Here is a 15,228-nt window from a genome sequence, read left to right on the forward strand (position 1 = left end):
TCTTTCTTTCTTTCTTTCTTTCTTTCTTTCTTTCTTTCTTTCTTTCTTTCTTTCTTTCTTTCTTTCTTTTTCTTTCTTTCTTTCTTCTTTCTTTCTTTCTTTCTTTCTTTCTCTCTTTCTCTCTCTCTCTTCCTTCCTTCCTTCCTTTCTCTCTTTCTTTCTTTTCTTTCTTCTTTCTCTCTCTCTCACATTGCCTCAGGTTAGGTCCCCTGGGAAGCAGACAGCAGCTTTCATATGGAGTATCTTACAATCAACTGTGATGCAGTCTAGTGGAGCCCTCAGCCCTCCCTGGGGAAGTTTTGAACGTGGGATGAGCCTTCAGAGCTCTCCTGAGCAAGGTGAAGGGGGCCAGGCCTCATACCCCCAGGCTGGCCAATCATCAGGTATGGGCTGCCCTGGGAAGGGGGTATGATGGAGGCAAGGTGGCTTTCTTCCGCTGAGAGCTGAGCACTGTCTGCTGGCAGCACTGCCAGTGTCTGGAATGAAAAGTCCTTCCTTATTCCTGAAGGGCCATGTGAATGGTGCATCTCAGTACCTACCCCACACTCCCTTAACCGCAGTCACTCATTTATGCACTCGTGTCTCTGACACTTAATGACTCACTCATTCATTCCCCCATTCAGTCATTTTTTTCATTCATTTATGTAATGTATACATGTCTGTTCTCTGCTTAGAACCTTCCGGGGGCTTCCCTTGGCACTTCAAGACTTTCCTGACCTGAGCCCTGGCCCCTCTGAGCCTTGTTTGAGTAAGATCTCACCCTCGCTCACTGTGCTGTGACCAAGATTTTGAACACCAAGCTCTTTCCTGGTTCAGTCACCATTGCACCTATTTTTGTCTCTGTTTTAGACCCCGCTTCCCGGGACCTCTGCACACTGGCTCCCTTTCATCCTCCAGGTCTCAGCTTGGAGCTGCCCTCCTCAGAGGAGCATTTGCAAATCATCTTGTCCAGAGTTGTTCACCCCCTGCCTCTCCTCTCCCTCTCTAGCCCTCTTCTCTGGTTATTTTTTTCTTAAGATGATCTGTCACTGTCTGAAATTACCTTGTTTGTTTACTTATTTGCTCATGCTTTCTTCTTCTCCACTGGAATGTAAGTTTCATGAGGGTGGGTTCTTGTCTGAGTATTTGTCCTTGGTTGCTCAAATACTTGTAGAAGGAACAAGTGACTGACTCAGCAATTTGCTTACTGATTAAATTCATTCATTCATTATACATATGTTGACTCTCTTATTCATGTACTAATTTGCGCATTCCTTCATTTACTCAGTAAGCATTTTTTTTTTTTTTTTTTTTGCAGTACGCGGGCCTCTCACTGTTGTGGCCTCTCCCGTTGCGGAGCACAGGCTCCGGACGCGCAGGCTCAGCGGCCATGGCTCACGGGCCCAGCCACCCCGCGGCATGTGGGATCCTCCCAGACCAGGGCACGAACCTGTAACTCCTGCATCGGCAGGCGGACTCTCAACCACTGGGCCACCAGGGAAGCCCCTCAGTAAGCATTTTTATATCTATAAATATGCATTATAATTTTATTTGTTTAAATATTTATATAAATATATAATATACATATAATGTATACATCTATTATACACATATATACTATAATAAATATGCATTATATAAATATGTAATATATACATTTATATAAATATGTAATATCTCACTTTTACTGTGAACTCAATAAAGATACTCTTAGCAAGTTTATTGAAAACAGTAAAAACAAAATGATATGAAACAGCAAACAAACTAGAGTAACCTTGATCTTGTCCGACTCTAGGGGACGGCAGATGAAGTTACAGTGCGTGGTGATAGAGCCCTTTGCACACGACACTTTGTTATGACTTTGTGACAGTGTAACAAGGCCAATAGGTCCATGAGAAGCACTGAAGAAGCAAGTCTGATAAAAAGGCATGTACAGGGGCTTCCCTGGTGGCGCAGTGGTTGAGAGTCCGCCTGCCGATGCAGGAGATACAGGTTCATGCCCCGGTCCGGGAAGATCCCACACGCCGCGGAGCGGCTGGGCCCGTGAGCCATGGCCGCTGAGCCTGCGCGTCCGGAGCCTGTGCTCCGCAACGGGAGAGGCCACAACAGTGAGAGGCCCGCGTATCGCAAAAAAAAAAAAACAAAAAAATGTCATGTACAGTATGAGTGTAGCTATGTCAGATATATCTGCTCTCTGGGGGAGACTAGAAGGATAAGAGTAAATGGAATTAGTCTCGGGTAGTGACATGGGGGAATTTTTATTTTGTCCAAGTATTCCTTTGATAGTATATCACATTTCTCAGCATGGAAAAGACGTTTAGAATTGTATGGTCCTCAAGGCAGGACACAATGCAGAATCCTGAGACCTGGTAAGAAGTAGAGTCAGCTGTTTGTATCTGGGGGTTCTGAATCCATAGATTCAACTGACTGTGGATGGAAAATATTCCAAAAAATACAATTCAGAAAATCCCCAAAAGCAAAACTTGAGTTGGCTGCATTGGCAACTGTTTACACAGCATTTACGTTGGACTTCCAATTACTTACATAGCATTTACATTGTATTAGGTATTATGAGTAATCTAGAGTTGATTAAAGTATACTGAAAGTAATATCTTGTGTGTGTGTGTGTGTGTGTGTGTGTGTGTGTTAGAATAATGGCTCCAGAACGTGTGACTATATTACCTTATATGGCAGAGGGGACAATGCTGATGTGATTAACTCAAGGTTCTTGAGATGGATTGATTACCCTGGATCATCTGGGTTGGTCCAATGTAATCACAAAGGTCCTTACAGGATGGAGGCAGGAGGGTCAGAGTTAAAGATGTGACAACAGAAGCAGAGGTTGGAGAGATGAAGGGCTACCCATCAGGGAATGCAGGCAGCCTCTAGAAGCTGGAAAAGGCAAGAGAACAGATTCTCCCCTAAAGCCGCCAGAAGGACACCAACCCATCTCAGACTTCTGATCTTCAGAACCGTAAGCAAATAAATGTGTGTTGTTTTAAATCTCTAAGTTTGGGTAATTTTTTTCAGTGACAGTAGAAAAACTAATACAGTGGATAAGTTGAAGCTGAGAAGATAAAAAAAAAAAACTTGTCCAAGGTCAGTGGCACAGTTAGGACTGATTCAGAGTTCATAAAATGTTACCTGTTGCTCCCTACTGCCACCTATCTATGGAGTATAACTGAAGCTGGAATTCTTTGCTATGATTATCCACAGTGTTCTAGATATTTGCAGGTAGCTGGCTGCTGCCTTAATTTTTGGAGTTTAATTCTAAGGATTGGGCAGCCCCACTTAAATGTCCCTTCCTCCTTCCTTTCTTATCCCTTTTCTTCTTCTTCTTCCCTTCTCTCTTTCCTTTTTTCTCCCTTATATTTATTGAGCACCTACTATGTGCCAAGCTCTCTCCCAGACTCTGAGAATACACTGGAAATGAGATAAACCAGGTGCCTGTCCTTGGGGACCTCATGCTGAAATTTTGCCCAGATTCTGCAAATATGTCGAATTTGGTGGCTAATTTGTGCTACAGAAGTCCATCTTCTGCTTTAGTCCCATGACAGAGGTGGGGAGGCACTAAAGGGTTAAAATTATGGTCTTTTCTTCATCCAAGTCCTACTCCTCCAGGGGGATCTCAGAGAATAATGAAACTGTGCTTCAAGGCCACAAGAGGGGAAAGATCTGGATTTTCCCCTTCTGAGCCCCTCAGCCTCCCAGTGTCTCTGGGGAAGGGGAGGGTTCTGTCTCCCTGGAGTTTAGGGAGGATCCCAGGCTCATGTGCTCAGAATGTCTGAAGGGACACAAACCAGGAAGGAACAGAAGTAGGTCCTGTGTGTCGGGAAGTGAAACAACACAAATGCAGAGTAGCATGGGAGAACCAACACTGGTGGCATTTGAGGTCTACCTCCGCCTCTCACTCACTCCCCATGTGACCTTGGGCTGGTCAGTGCACCACCCTGGGCCTCAGTCTCCTTATCTGGTCAATGGGAATAATGATATTACTTGTCTCCTCTGTCCCAGGGTCAGGGATACAAATGAGAAAATATGTGTAAGGGAACCCCACGCAGTGATAGATAATGGATGCTTGTGCAACCTGGGGTGAAAAGTGAGCAACCACATGTAAACATTTACAGCATTTTGCAGTTATACTGATGATGTGGGAAAAGATCATTCTCTACCATAAATGGCTGTAGATATTGGTATGTGGAGCTCTGGTTCTTTATCAGATTGTGCCCACCTGTATACTCACACAGACACACACACACATACACATGATGCAGTGGGAAAAAATGATACAGTACAAGGAAGTGTAAGATCCCAGTTCAGGCTCTGATTCTCTCCTGACTCCGTGTTCCCCTCAATTATACCATCCGTGGTCACAAATAGGGCTATGTGCCCTTCTGACTGCAGATGTGTTGCTGGGGTCAGAGTGTTGAAAAAATGTTTTAAATAGTTGCCTACATTTTTAAAAAGTAGAGATTGTGCGTTAAGGAAAAAGTAGGTTTCTGGAGTCTCTTGAGACTCCTGAGGTCTGGCAACCCTGGGCCTGCATCCCCCATGGCCACACCTGTCCGGTGTTGAGTGGCAGCTGCCCCCTTCAGCTGCAGAGCGTTCTTGCTACGAACCACAGTCCCCACCACTCCCATATGTCCACACCCTGCCAGCTGCTCTGCTTCACCAGCAGCCACCCGCCTGGCTCTGTGGTGACTGTGCCTGCCAGCCCCATGTTAGGAATGTTTTGTTTCCCAGCAGCAGGCTTCAGGCACAGGGCAAACAGAGATCTACTGGGAGAGATAAAACGGTTATAACTCGTGGCAAGTAATGCCAGAAAAATTCCACTCTCTTCCATGAGTAGGAAACAGACCTCTTAGAAGACAGATCTTTCTTCTATGTGACGGCCCTTCCTTCACTTAGGCCTCAGTTTCCCTATCTGTAAAAGAAGGTGCTGTAACTAGATGATCTCCAAGGCTTTTCCAATTCTTTTGTGCTTTGGTGTGCTCTCTTTCTCTCTCTGTCTCTGTCCTCTCTCATACAAATATACGTTACTGAATGCAAGTTCGTGTACCCAATGCACAGCGAGGCCAAACACCCTGAAACGTCAGAGTTTGGAGCAGAGAAAGGTTTATCGCAGGGCCGTGCAAGGAGACAGGTAGCTCATGCCCCCAAACCCGGAACTCCCCAAAGCGGTGCAGCAAAGCATTTTTAAAGGCAAGGTGAGGGAGGGGTGTGGTTTCCTGTTGCAGATTTCTTGGTGTTGGAATCCTTTGTTCTTGCAGCTGTCCACACAGGTCAGGTCACCATGTTCCTGTAAACCTCCAACAAGACAAGTGTTATTCTCTGTTCTGCAACTTTTTTATCTCTATATGAATGGAAAAGTGTTACACCCTTAAAGGTCAGAGCCTTGAGGATGGGCTATCCTGTATATTTCAGGCTATAGGCAACATTCTTACCCTGAAGCAAAAGTAATGGAATACAAAGGTTAAAGTAAAAGAAACAGATTTCATATGGAGTCAGATTTGCTCTTCCCTAGTACATGAGCATGTGAGTGCACACAATATGTTGTTGTATTCTTACACACAGACACATTTACACATCTTACTGAACATGTTTTTCCGTCTACCAGTTGGACTGCGCTCCTGACATCACTCCTTCTGCCGGTCTCCTTCATGACTAAATCCAGCCATTAAGCTTCAATGAGTTACGTGCTGGCATTGTGCAGGGAGTAGGGTTAGTCACCTAACCTCCTCTCTTATCGGTGTTCTCTCCGGACAGCAGAAAACAACACAGACTGTTAGGCAGGTACCCAGAGCTCAGCTGGAGAGGGCTCAGATCCCGCCCACTGATAGCAGGAGGGCAGCAACCCAAGCTTTGTTCTCACCTCTGGCTGAGCTCAAGAACCGCAGGAGAGAGATCTCAGGGATCCTTGTAATGGTTAAATCAAGGTCAGGCGCTAGTCCTGGTCCTTTGTGGGGCTCCTGACCTAGGACAAGCCCTTTCCATTAGGCAGTCACTTACCTCCTGTAAAGAATGACCCCTCATCTCCAACTCAGAATGCTCTAGGACTCCTCACGAAGAACGGAAGTTGGCATTCCAAATAATTTCATGTTCTGCTTTGCCACTTTCTTTTTGGGCCTCTTAGAATTGAGTGATTTCTTTGTGAGAGTCTGGGCATTATTAAAAAAGGCAGAAACGACAAATCAGAGTTACCATGTAATTATGTTATTCATAAAATAATGAGTAGTTTGTTTCAAAAATATTAAGTGTGGTCCCAAAATGGGGCACAGATTTGAAGCTGTAAAGTGAACATGTTTTTCTTACAGGCCAATGTGACGGATGTATATTGCCTTGTTTACTGATAGATCTGAATTGAGGCCCTCAGTGAATGAGCGGCCTGGGTGTAAAGACCACCTAAGCCTGGCCTGAGACAGGCCAGGACTTCACTACCTTGACCTGGGAACCGATTTGAGGAAATTCCCTGTGAAACGCCTTCCAGGGGATAATGACCTTCATTCTGAAGTGGTTTCATTCAGACTTAGAGCCGGTGGTCTCAGGCCAGGACCCATGTGCTTATGTTGAGGTCAGGCTGCTCCTCTCACTGCTTTATGAAAATCCAAGTCCTCCTGGGAAGGGCTGCAGAAAATCAGTGACCTTCTGCAGTGAGTTAGTTCATCAGACTTGTTGAAATGTGGCTATCACTCGAGAGAGGTTCTTCATGAAACCAACCCAGGGCACAAGACACTGAACAGTGAGGCTTGGCTCGGTTGGGTGGGGAAAAAAACACAGACTCAGGGGCTGAAATCTGGAATCTCATTCTCCCTCTAACTAACTGTCAGCCCCGGAATGGTGGGCAGACCACGTCACCTCTCTTTCTTCATGAGCAAAAGTGGAAATGAGGTACTTCTCGAAGGGTGGCAAGCCAGTGAACCATTCCAGGTGCTGGGTTTACAAGAGAAATAGGCCTCCACTCTCACAGGATGGGGAGACAGATGATAGAGAAGTAAATTATTTACACTAAACGGTGGCACTCGCAATCAGATACTAATATCAAGTATCTGGATATTACGGGAAGTGGAGTAGCGACTTAACCCAGCAGCAAGGAAATTTCTCTTTGAAGAAAGGATGCTTGAGCCAAAGGAGGAAAGGAAGGGCCTTCCTATAAATATATATGGAATGAATGTTCTAGCAGAAGGAGCTGCACGTGCAAAGGCTCTGAGTGGAAGTGTGGGTGGCGTGAGAAATTGCAAGGAGCTATGTGAGTGAGGGGGCAGATGGGGTTGGTGGGCGGGGCTGGCATCTTACAGGGCCTCGTCAGCCATGCTAAGGAATTTGCATTTTATTCTGGGAAGCTGCTGGAGTGTTTCTAATATACATAAAAGCATGTTTAATACGAAGAAAGTGTTTTGTAAACTCAACAGTACAAAGGCAAAGTATTATTAGTATCACATGTGTGAATAACAACTTTCCGTTGTAGTTAAAACTATTACATTGGCAGCTTGATCCTTTGGTTCCCTCAGTGAGAACTGGTAGTGCCAGGATCCTGAGGCATTGGGTGTGAGGGGGCTCCAGGGTCACGTCTCTGGTCACCTCTTAGGCCACGGGGCTGCTCAAAGAGAGGGGCCTGTCCAGAGCCTAGGCACCAGCTCCAGGCTGAACATGGCCCTTCCTGCTGCCCTGGTTTCCTCACCTGGGGGTGGGGAGGGGCAGAGGTGTGCAGTGACTGGTCTTCATGCCTCACAGGGACACTGCCAGCTTCAGTGAACACCTAGCAGGACCTCCGAGCTCCTGGGTCATCACACTCGTGTTACCCCAGAAGGAGAAACTGAATCTCGTTTGGAGAGTTTTTGCTAACATTTTATTTTTCTGTGACTCCCCTCAACAAGCTTCAGGGCCTTCCAGGTATATTCTGAACTCACCATACATTTATCGTAGTTTGCGATTCTCCATTTTTTCTTTTAACGGGCTGGAGAACTCCTGACTTCCCTACCTCACCGCCAGCTTCTTGAGTCTAAGGACCACGCTTGAGCACGCTTATCTTTGCAGTCCGTTGGGACAGGCTAGATTAGCCTGCAATAACATACATCTCCCAGTTCCAGTGATTTAAAGCAATAAAGGTTTCTCTATTGCTTGAGCTGCACGGCCACCACAGGTGGGCATGGGCTCTGCTCAGGGTAGTCATTCAGGCACCCAGGCTGATGGATGTTTCTTCATCTTAGGGGGCTTCTCAGCTCAGGCTTCAGGGCTCCCTGCAGGAGGGGTGGAGTCCTGAGACTGGCAGTAACGCTGTAGACTAGAAGTGACACGTCTGCTCACTTCTTACGAGCCAGGACCAGTTACCTGTCCATGCCAAACTTCAGGGGCTGGTGACGGTAATGTCTCCCACACCCTGATATCCAGCACCCATATATGGCCAGGCCATTCAACATGGCTGCTCTCTTGCTCTTTGTACATCCCCTGCCCAACCAGATCCTGCTTCACTCACATGACTATCCAGTCCTCTAAATTATAAGGTTTAATTAGTCCCCGATCACTGATGAGCCCACCTGATATCCATCTCCCCTATAAATGGTAGCCTCCTTTCCCCGAGTAGCAAGTACCGCTGCCATGTCCTGGGGTGTCGCTCCAGGACCCTTTGTGTAAGATCCCCTGTCCGATAAACCACTGATGTCTCTGTCACTGCCTCCGGGCTATTTCTTTGGTCTCGAGGCCGGGCAACTACAAAACTTGCCAGCCTGTGGGGTACAGCCCAACAGCCCAGTACCCAGGCACTCAGTAAATAATCTTGGAAGTGTGGCAAAATGGTCTAAGCTCATATGACTGACAGTTTCTTTTGGGGGGCAGGTGGGGAGGTGAGAGCTGTGGATTCTCCCCTCCATCCTCACAGCTTCACCACTGGATTGTATGGTATCATGGAAGGAAGTCTCAGGTTGAGTTTTGTTACACAAACATCATTTCTTAGCAAGTAAGGGAAAAAATGTCACCTAACAACAGATGCACATGAGAATCCGTTCCTATAAAGATAGTGAGGTGTTGATTCTCTGTCCTTAGGGTCCTGACAGGTACACTTCAGGACAGGCTCCCTCCATCCTGGGTACTGCACACCCTCCTGGAATATTTAGCCAGTCATCCAGTGGAGCTAGGAAACAGAGACCACATTTAAAAGAAGCAGCATTGGACAGAGGGGACTGCTGTGCCTGTGAGTCTGCCAGACCACCACATTTCTCGAGCAGTGTTTCGCTAAAGGAAAATGACCCTTAATATCGCGTATCCTATACAACCAGCCATCTGGTGCAGATTTACATCAGAATATTTGAGGTGCCTGTGGAGCCTTGACTCCTGATGAAGGTCCTTTGAATGTTAACTCTCTTCCCCTGGCTGTAGACACAATGAACTCATATATAATGAGAGACAAAAATGTAGTCCATCCGTACAATGGAACGCTATTCAGGAATCAGAAAATCGTCTGTGGCTGCATGCAACGGCATGGCTGAATCTCACATTACTCTCGGTGAAAAAAGCCAGATACAAGAGACCACTCCATTACTATGGGCGTCCAGCAAAAAACAAACCTATAGAGATAGAAGGCAAAATTGGGGTTGCCTGGGGTGGGCATGAGGGCCTAACAGTAAATATGCATGAGGGATATTATTGGGGTGAGGAAAATGTCCTAAAAACTGATTTATGTGGTAGGGCACAAGGGTGGAGATATACGAGAACATCATGGGATTGTACACTTGGGATGAGTGAATGACATGGTAGGTAAAATGTGCTTCAGTAAATTTATTTAAAAAGGAAAAATGATCACCTCACATATAAACTCATCATACTGCTTATACTGCATTTAAAATCAAGGTAGAGATGATATAACACAAAGAAGTGAGGTTTCTTTCCTAAGGAGTTTTCAACACCCCCAACTACCTACTGGAGCTTTTGAAAGAATGAGTTCATTCCATCGATACCAAAGGGGCTTAGGGTTCTGCTTGAAAAGCCTCCAAACACATCTCTGGAAAACACAGTAGTTTACAGTGAGAATACGCGTGAGCCGCCCCCTCCTCCTATACACACACGGGCAATACGGAAGGGGTTAGAAGGACAAAAAAAAAAAAAAAAAAAAAAATTACCTTGGAAGACCAGCTTCACTTCCCTCATCTGTGAAATGGGGATAATCTAAACTCCCTGCGGGGCCCGGCATCTGGGCCGTAGCTGTTCGCGGCAGGTGTTGTTATGACCCAGAAACGGCCTTGTTTCTCTATGATGATGGGGTCTGATCTTCAGCGCATACTCTGGGCTGCACAGAGGGGATACAGCAGTGCTTCTCAAACTGGAGGAGGTCGCGCTAAAATGCAGAGTCTGATCCCAGATGTCCCAAGTGATGCTGCAGGGACGTGGCTGCACCTGCAGTTGCAAGAGCTAGCCATCTTCACTTGGCAAGGACTTCAAATCTCCTATCACCTCTGAATCGCCCTCCCCCCACCCCCACATCTGGCCAACCTTCAGAATTACTGGGGAAGCACAGACACCTGGCTTTACCAATAGGCCTCCCAAATCAGTTATCTCAGGGATAGGACCCTGCTTCTGAGTAGGGTAGGACAGAATCTCAAAGCTTCTGTGGGGCTGGGGAATCACTGGTTGAGAGAACCCTGCAGGAGCTGAGGAAACACATTGGATTAGGAGACGGGAAATCTGTCTTCTAATCCCTTCTCTGCCATCCTGTGAACTTGGTGGGGTCATTTCCTCTCTCCGGGCCTCAGTTTCTCCACCTGCACAGAAGGAGGTGATGGAAGACGCCCACCTCCTACCCTGCACTCCTGTTCTCTGGCTCCGTGAGCCCCAGTTTTCCTGGCCCGTTCCCCATTTCCAATTGGCCTTGGCATTTCTGCGACTCAGGGGGCAGGCCCAGTGGGCGGGAGGTGGGGAATGGAGGGCGGAGTACCAGCTTTTCCGTCCCGATGCTGCCACCGGAGCCGGGCGCCCAGCTCGAGCGATCGTACTCATGGGAGGTCTTAGCTGGTGAGGCCGCCAGCCCGACTGCTCAGGCGCCAGGGCTGTTTCATTATTTCATCAAAGTTCATTATGCTGGGAAGGAGACCAGTAATAAAACATGATTACAAGAGTCTCCAATGAGCACTTAAAGACATAATTCGGGGTGTACATTCTGCTGCATCCCTGTTTGTGGTCACATAACGCTCGGAGATTTTCACCTCTGATAGACGCCAGTCTTCGTGTTAATCGAAGTGAAACGAACACGAGAAGAACTTGATTCACTTTGTCTCGGGACTGAGTTGGTGGTTTCCTATGGAGGCATCATGTGCCATGTTTGAAAACACACAGTTAACTGTGTGCGTAAAAGGCAGGTACAGTGACACAGGTGACACGGAGAGACCGAGTTGTAGCCGAGCGTATCAGATGTTACTGGCAAGACGCTTGGGGAGAAGTGGCTTTTCTTTCTTCCTTTCTTTCCCTTCGCTGCCCCTCCCCACTCCCACCTCTCTTCTTCATGAAATAGCAGCTGGTGATGAGTGCTGGGAAGGTAATAGATGATACTTTATGTGCCAGAGCTAACAAAAAGGGATCTGTCTTGTGCCCTGCCCCACGTCATCTGGTCCAGCATTGTCATCTGAGAATAACATCCTGATTACCATCGACTGGTGGGTTTGAGCCCGGTTGTTCAGGATGTGGGTTGGAGAACAAGAAGACAGGACAGTGTGTGGTGCACTCTCGTGTATGTTGGGTAGAATTCTCCTGGGCTGTGGCCGTGAGGGCCCAGACACATCACGTCTCTCCCTGGATCTCAGTCTTGGCCTCTGAGGGCTGCCCCTGGGCTATGGGTGCTCTGCCTTCACCCCTGACTCCCTGGGTGCCCTGAGGCAAGGCCCTTCTCTGTGGCCTATGGCTTCCAGTCCCCGTAAAATGGAAAGGTTGGGCTAGGCAGTGCCACACGTATTTGCCTACTCTTCGGAATCATCTGAGAAACTTGTTACAAACCAATGTCCTCAACCCTACACAAAGGATACCAGATTAGACTCTTCCCCAGAGAGTTCAGGGAATAAGTATCAGTAAATCTTCCTGGTGACCCGTGACATTTTTAACATAAATGTTTAGGATACGTAAGACACTCCCATCATTGAGTCACCGATAATTGACATGGTATAAATGGGTGGCCATAAAGGGCTTCCATCCACTGTGTCCCCCAGTCACTTGGCCCCTGTTCCCATCACCGCCAAAGTTAATGGTTCTCTGTGTGTATGTGTGTGTGTTCTTCCAGAGAAATCTGTGATGTACAAGCCAGTATGTGTATATGTATATGTTATATTCTTTATCCTCTCCTCTCTATTTTTTATATAAATAATCCTCTTTTTTTTACATAGATGATAGCATACTATATGCTGTTCTGTATCTTACTTTTTTTTCATGTAATACATCTTGGAGATCTTTTTATATCAGTTAATAAAGGCAGTAATGTGTTGGAGCCAACAGGGATGGACCTCTTCTCAAGCCCAATTTCAATAACCCCATGTCAGCAGAAGCTTGAAACTGGCCATGGTGATATTTACCCCATGGACTAATGCTACAATCTGGCTACCCCCCAGTCTCCACTCCCAGTTGGAGAACTGGTTGTTATACATTTACCAGCACACCGCTGGATAAAGTCCACCCTCCTTTTTTTTTTAATGGCTGCATAGTAATCTACTGTATAGATGAACTGTAGCCTATTTAATCAGTCCCCTGTTGATGGACATTTAGGTTGCTTCTAATCCGCCAATGTAACCAATGCTGAAATAAGCAACTTCATACATACACGATTAGGAAACATTTCTAGAAGTGGCCTGAGTCAAAAGTTTGCACCTTTGTCATTTGAATGGGCATTGTCATATTGCCTCTGGGAGGCTGTAGCAGTGTGCACACCACCGGCTGTGGATGAGAACAGTGCTTTCTTCACATCCTCCACGTCATCACCTTTAAATATCTCCACGTCAGGTTAATGCACATTTCTTTAGGATGAATGAAGGCTGAGCACCTGTTCACATATTTAAGAGCCATTTGTGGCTCCTTTTCTGTGACCCTTTGAGCATTTTGATCAGGGAAATTTGGAAAGACCAGCCTAGTCTAATCTTTTTTTACACATGGGGACCCAAAGGCATAGAGCTGACCAAGACTCCACAATGAATATTGGCAATAAAGACATTAAAATTAGCAGTTGTGGTCCCTTAAAGTCTAATGGGGCGCTCACAATAAGCGAGGCAACATTCCAGTGGACATGTAATTACAAATTGTATCAAGGTTACAAAATAAACAGAGATGCACACCAGGCACACTGGTGGCCCACAGGCTGTGCCTATCCGACGGATATTGTCCATTTTGGCTTGCAGTGTTGTTGCTGTTGTTTTAATTTTAATTTAAAATAGTTGCCAAACTTTAAAACAAAAAAGATTTGACATATGAATTCTTGTTCATGGCTTCATAATGCTGGGAAGAAGAGTGAATTAGGAAGCTAGGGCTAAGACAGCAGGGAGTATTGGGGACTGTGCTGTGGGTCTCTCTTACTTGGTTGTTATTGTCGTGGGTGATTATAGGTTCCCTGGTGCCAGATCCTCCCATCTGTATGTGAAGTCTTCTGATTTTTGTGTCAACAATCCATAACAAATTGTCAAGGAAATCATATGTGTAAATGATTTGGCATGAGGACCACCAGTGTCCTACTTCTGCCATGAAAAAAAAAAAGCCGATTTAGAGAACGTGCTTTGTGCCCAGGACACTTTCCCCAGCAGTGAGGCTTTGGGAAGGCACCTTACCTCCTGGAGTCTCTTTTTGCTCATCTGTAAAATGGGGCTAAAAATAAAGCCTAGATCAGCAGGCTGAAGTGAAGCTTAGCATACAGTGAGTGCTTAGCAAATGGCAGCTATCGCTGTTATTGGCCTTCTGGAAACTGCTGCAGAAGGGGCTAAAGCAGTGTCGAGCTCCCGTGGCCACAGTGGGCCGTGATGTCTGCCACCTCAGTGTGAGAGAAAGCAGCCTGCCATGGCCTGAGAGTCCCCGATCCTCCCAGCCTTCTTCTCCACCTTCTTACAGCCCCACAGAAGGCACCTCATGAGTTTGATTCCAATATTTTGGGTGGTACCACTTGTTTGCATGGTGCAAATGCCTTAAGCCACTCTCCCTATTGCTAGCATCATCCAACTGCCCTTTGAGACACTGTCCATCCAAGTCCTTTCTGTACAGGGGGAGGAAGGAGGGTCCTGGATGCTTGCTTCCACAGCCATGCCCATGGTCAGCCCTGGAAGGCCTGGCTGAGCCCCATGGAGTTAGGGTTTATCTCCATTAGGGGATGAGCTGAGCTGACGTCTCATATGTCACCTCTAAACACTTCAATGTGCATATCATTAACTACAGTTCAATATTTGTTTATGGTTCCTTTTGTTGAGATAAGGTTTATGTATAGAGTGAAATGCACAGATCTTAGGTATACTATGCTGTAAGTGTTGACGAATGTATACAGCCATGAGCTCAAAGCCCTACAAGATACAGAACGTTTATTATCTCCCCTCATGGCCTTTCCCAACCAATCTCATCCCCGCCTCCTGCTTCACCTTTGGATATCACCAGCTAACTGCGTTTCAGTTTGGAGGTCGTGGCATAGAGCAAAGAGAAAATAGCCTCAAGGTTGAATCGGGGAAAGTAATCCAGGCCAACCTTTCTTGCCTCCTGGACCAACCCTTCCCCAGAGGAGCCGACCTCTGCCCTCTGACTATGTTCTGCACTGCTTCCCGATACCTGCAGACACCATCACACCACTTTATGCAATACCTTCTCATGTGCTCTGTCCTCTGTCTGGATGCCCCTCGACCTGGCCAACTCCCACCCCTTTTGAAAGTTTAATTCGAATGACATCCTGGCACGGTGAGGGTGAGTAAGTGATAACTCTGGCCTGCAGATGACACATAATCAATGTTTATCTTTTAAAGAGCTAATGGATGATTGGATAGAGATGTTTTATGCCTAGGAACTTAACTCAGTGCTTGGCACATGGTAGGTAGTCGATAAATGTGTATTGGATACATATATACTTGTGACCCTGTTAAGCTTATAGTGGCAGATTTATCACAGTGAAAGAAATGTGAGTTTTGTAAATGTATCCATCTTTTCTTTCTTTCTTTTTTTTTTTTTTACTTTCTTTACTGTCAAATTCTTTTTTTTTTTTTTTTTTGTGGTACACGGGCCTCTCACTGTTGTGACCTCTCCCGTTGCGGAGCACAGGCT

The sequence above is a fragment of the Aethalodelphis obliquidens genome, unplaced genomic scaffold (genome assembly GCF_003676395.1).
Source record: "Aethalodelphis obliquidens isolate GAN/ISIS:26980383/991018 unplaced genomic scaffold, ASM367639v1 scaffold52, whole genome shotgun sequence".
NCBI classification, from domain to species: Eukaryota; Metazoa; Chordata; class Mammalia; order Artiodactyla; family Delphinidae; genus Aethalodelphis; species Aethalodelphis obliquidens.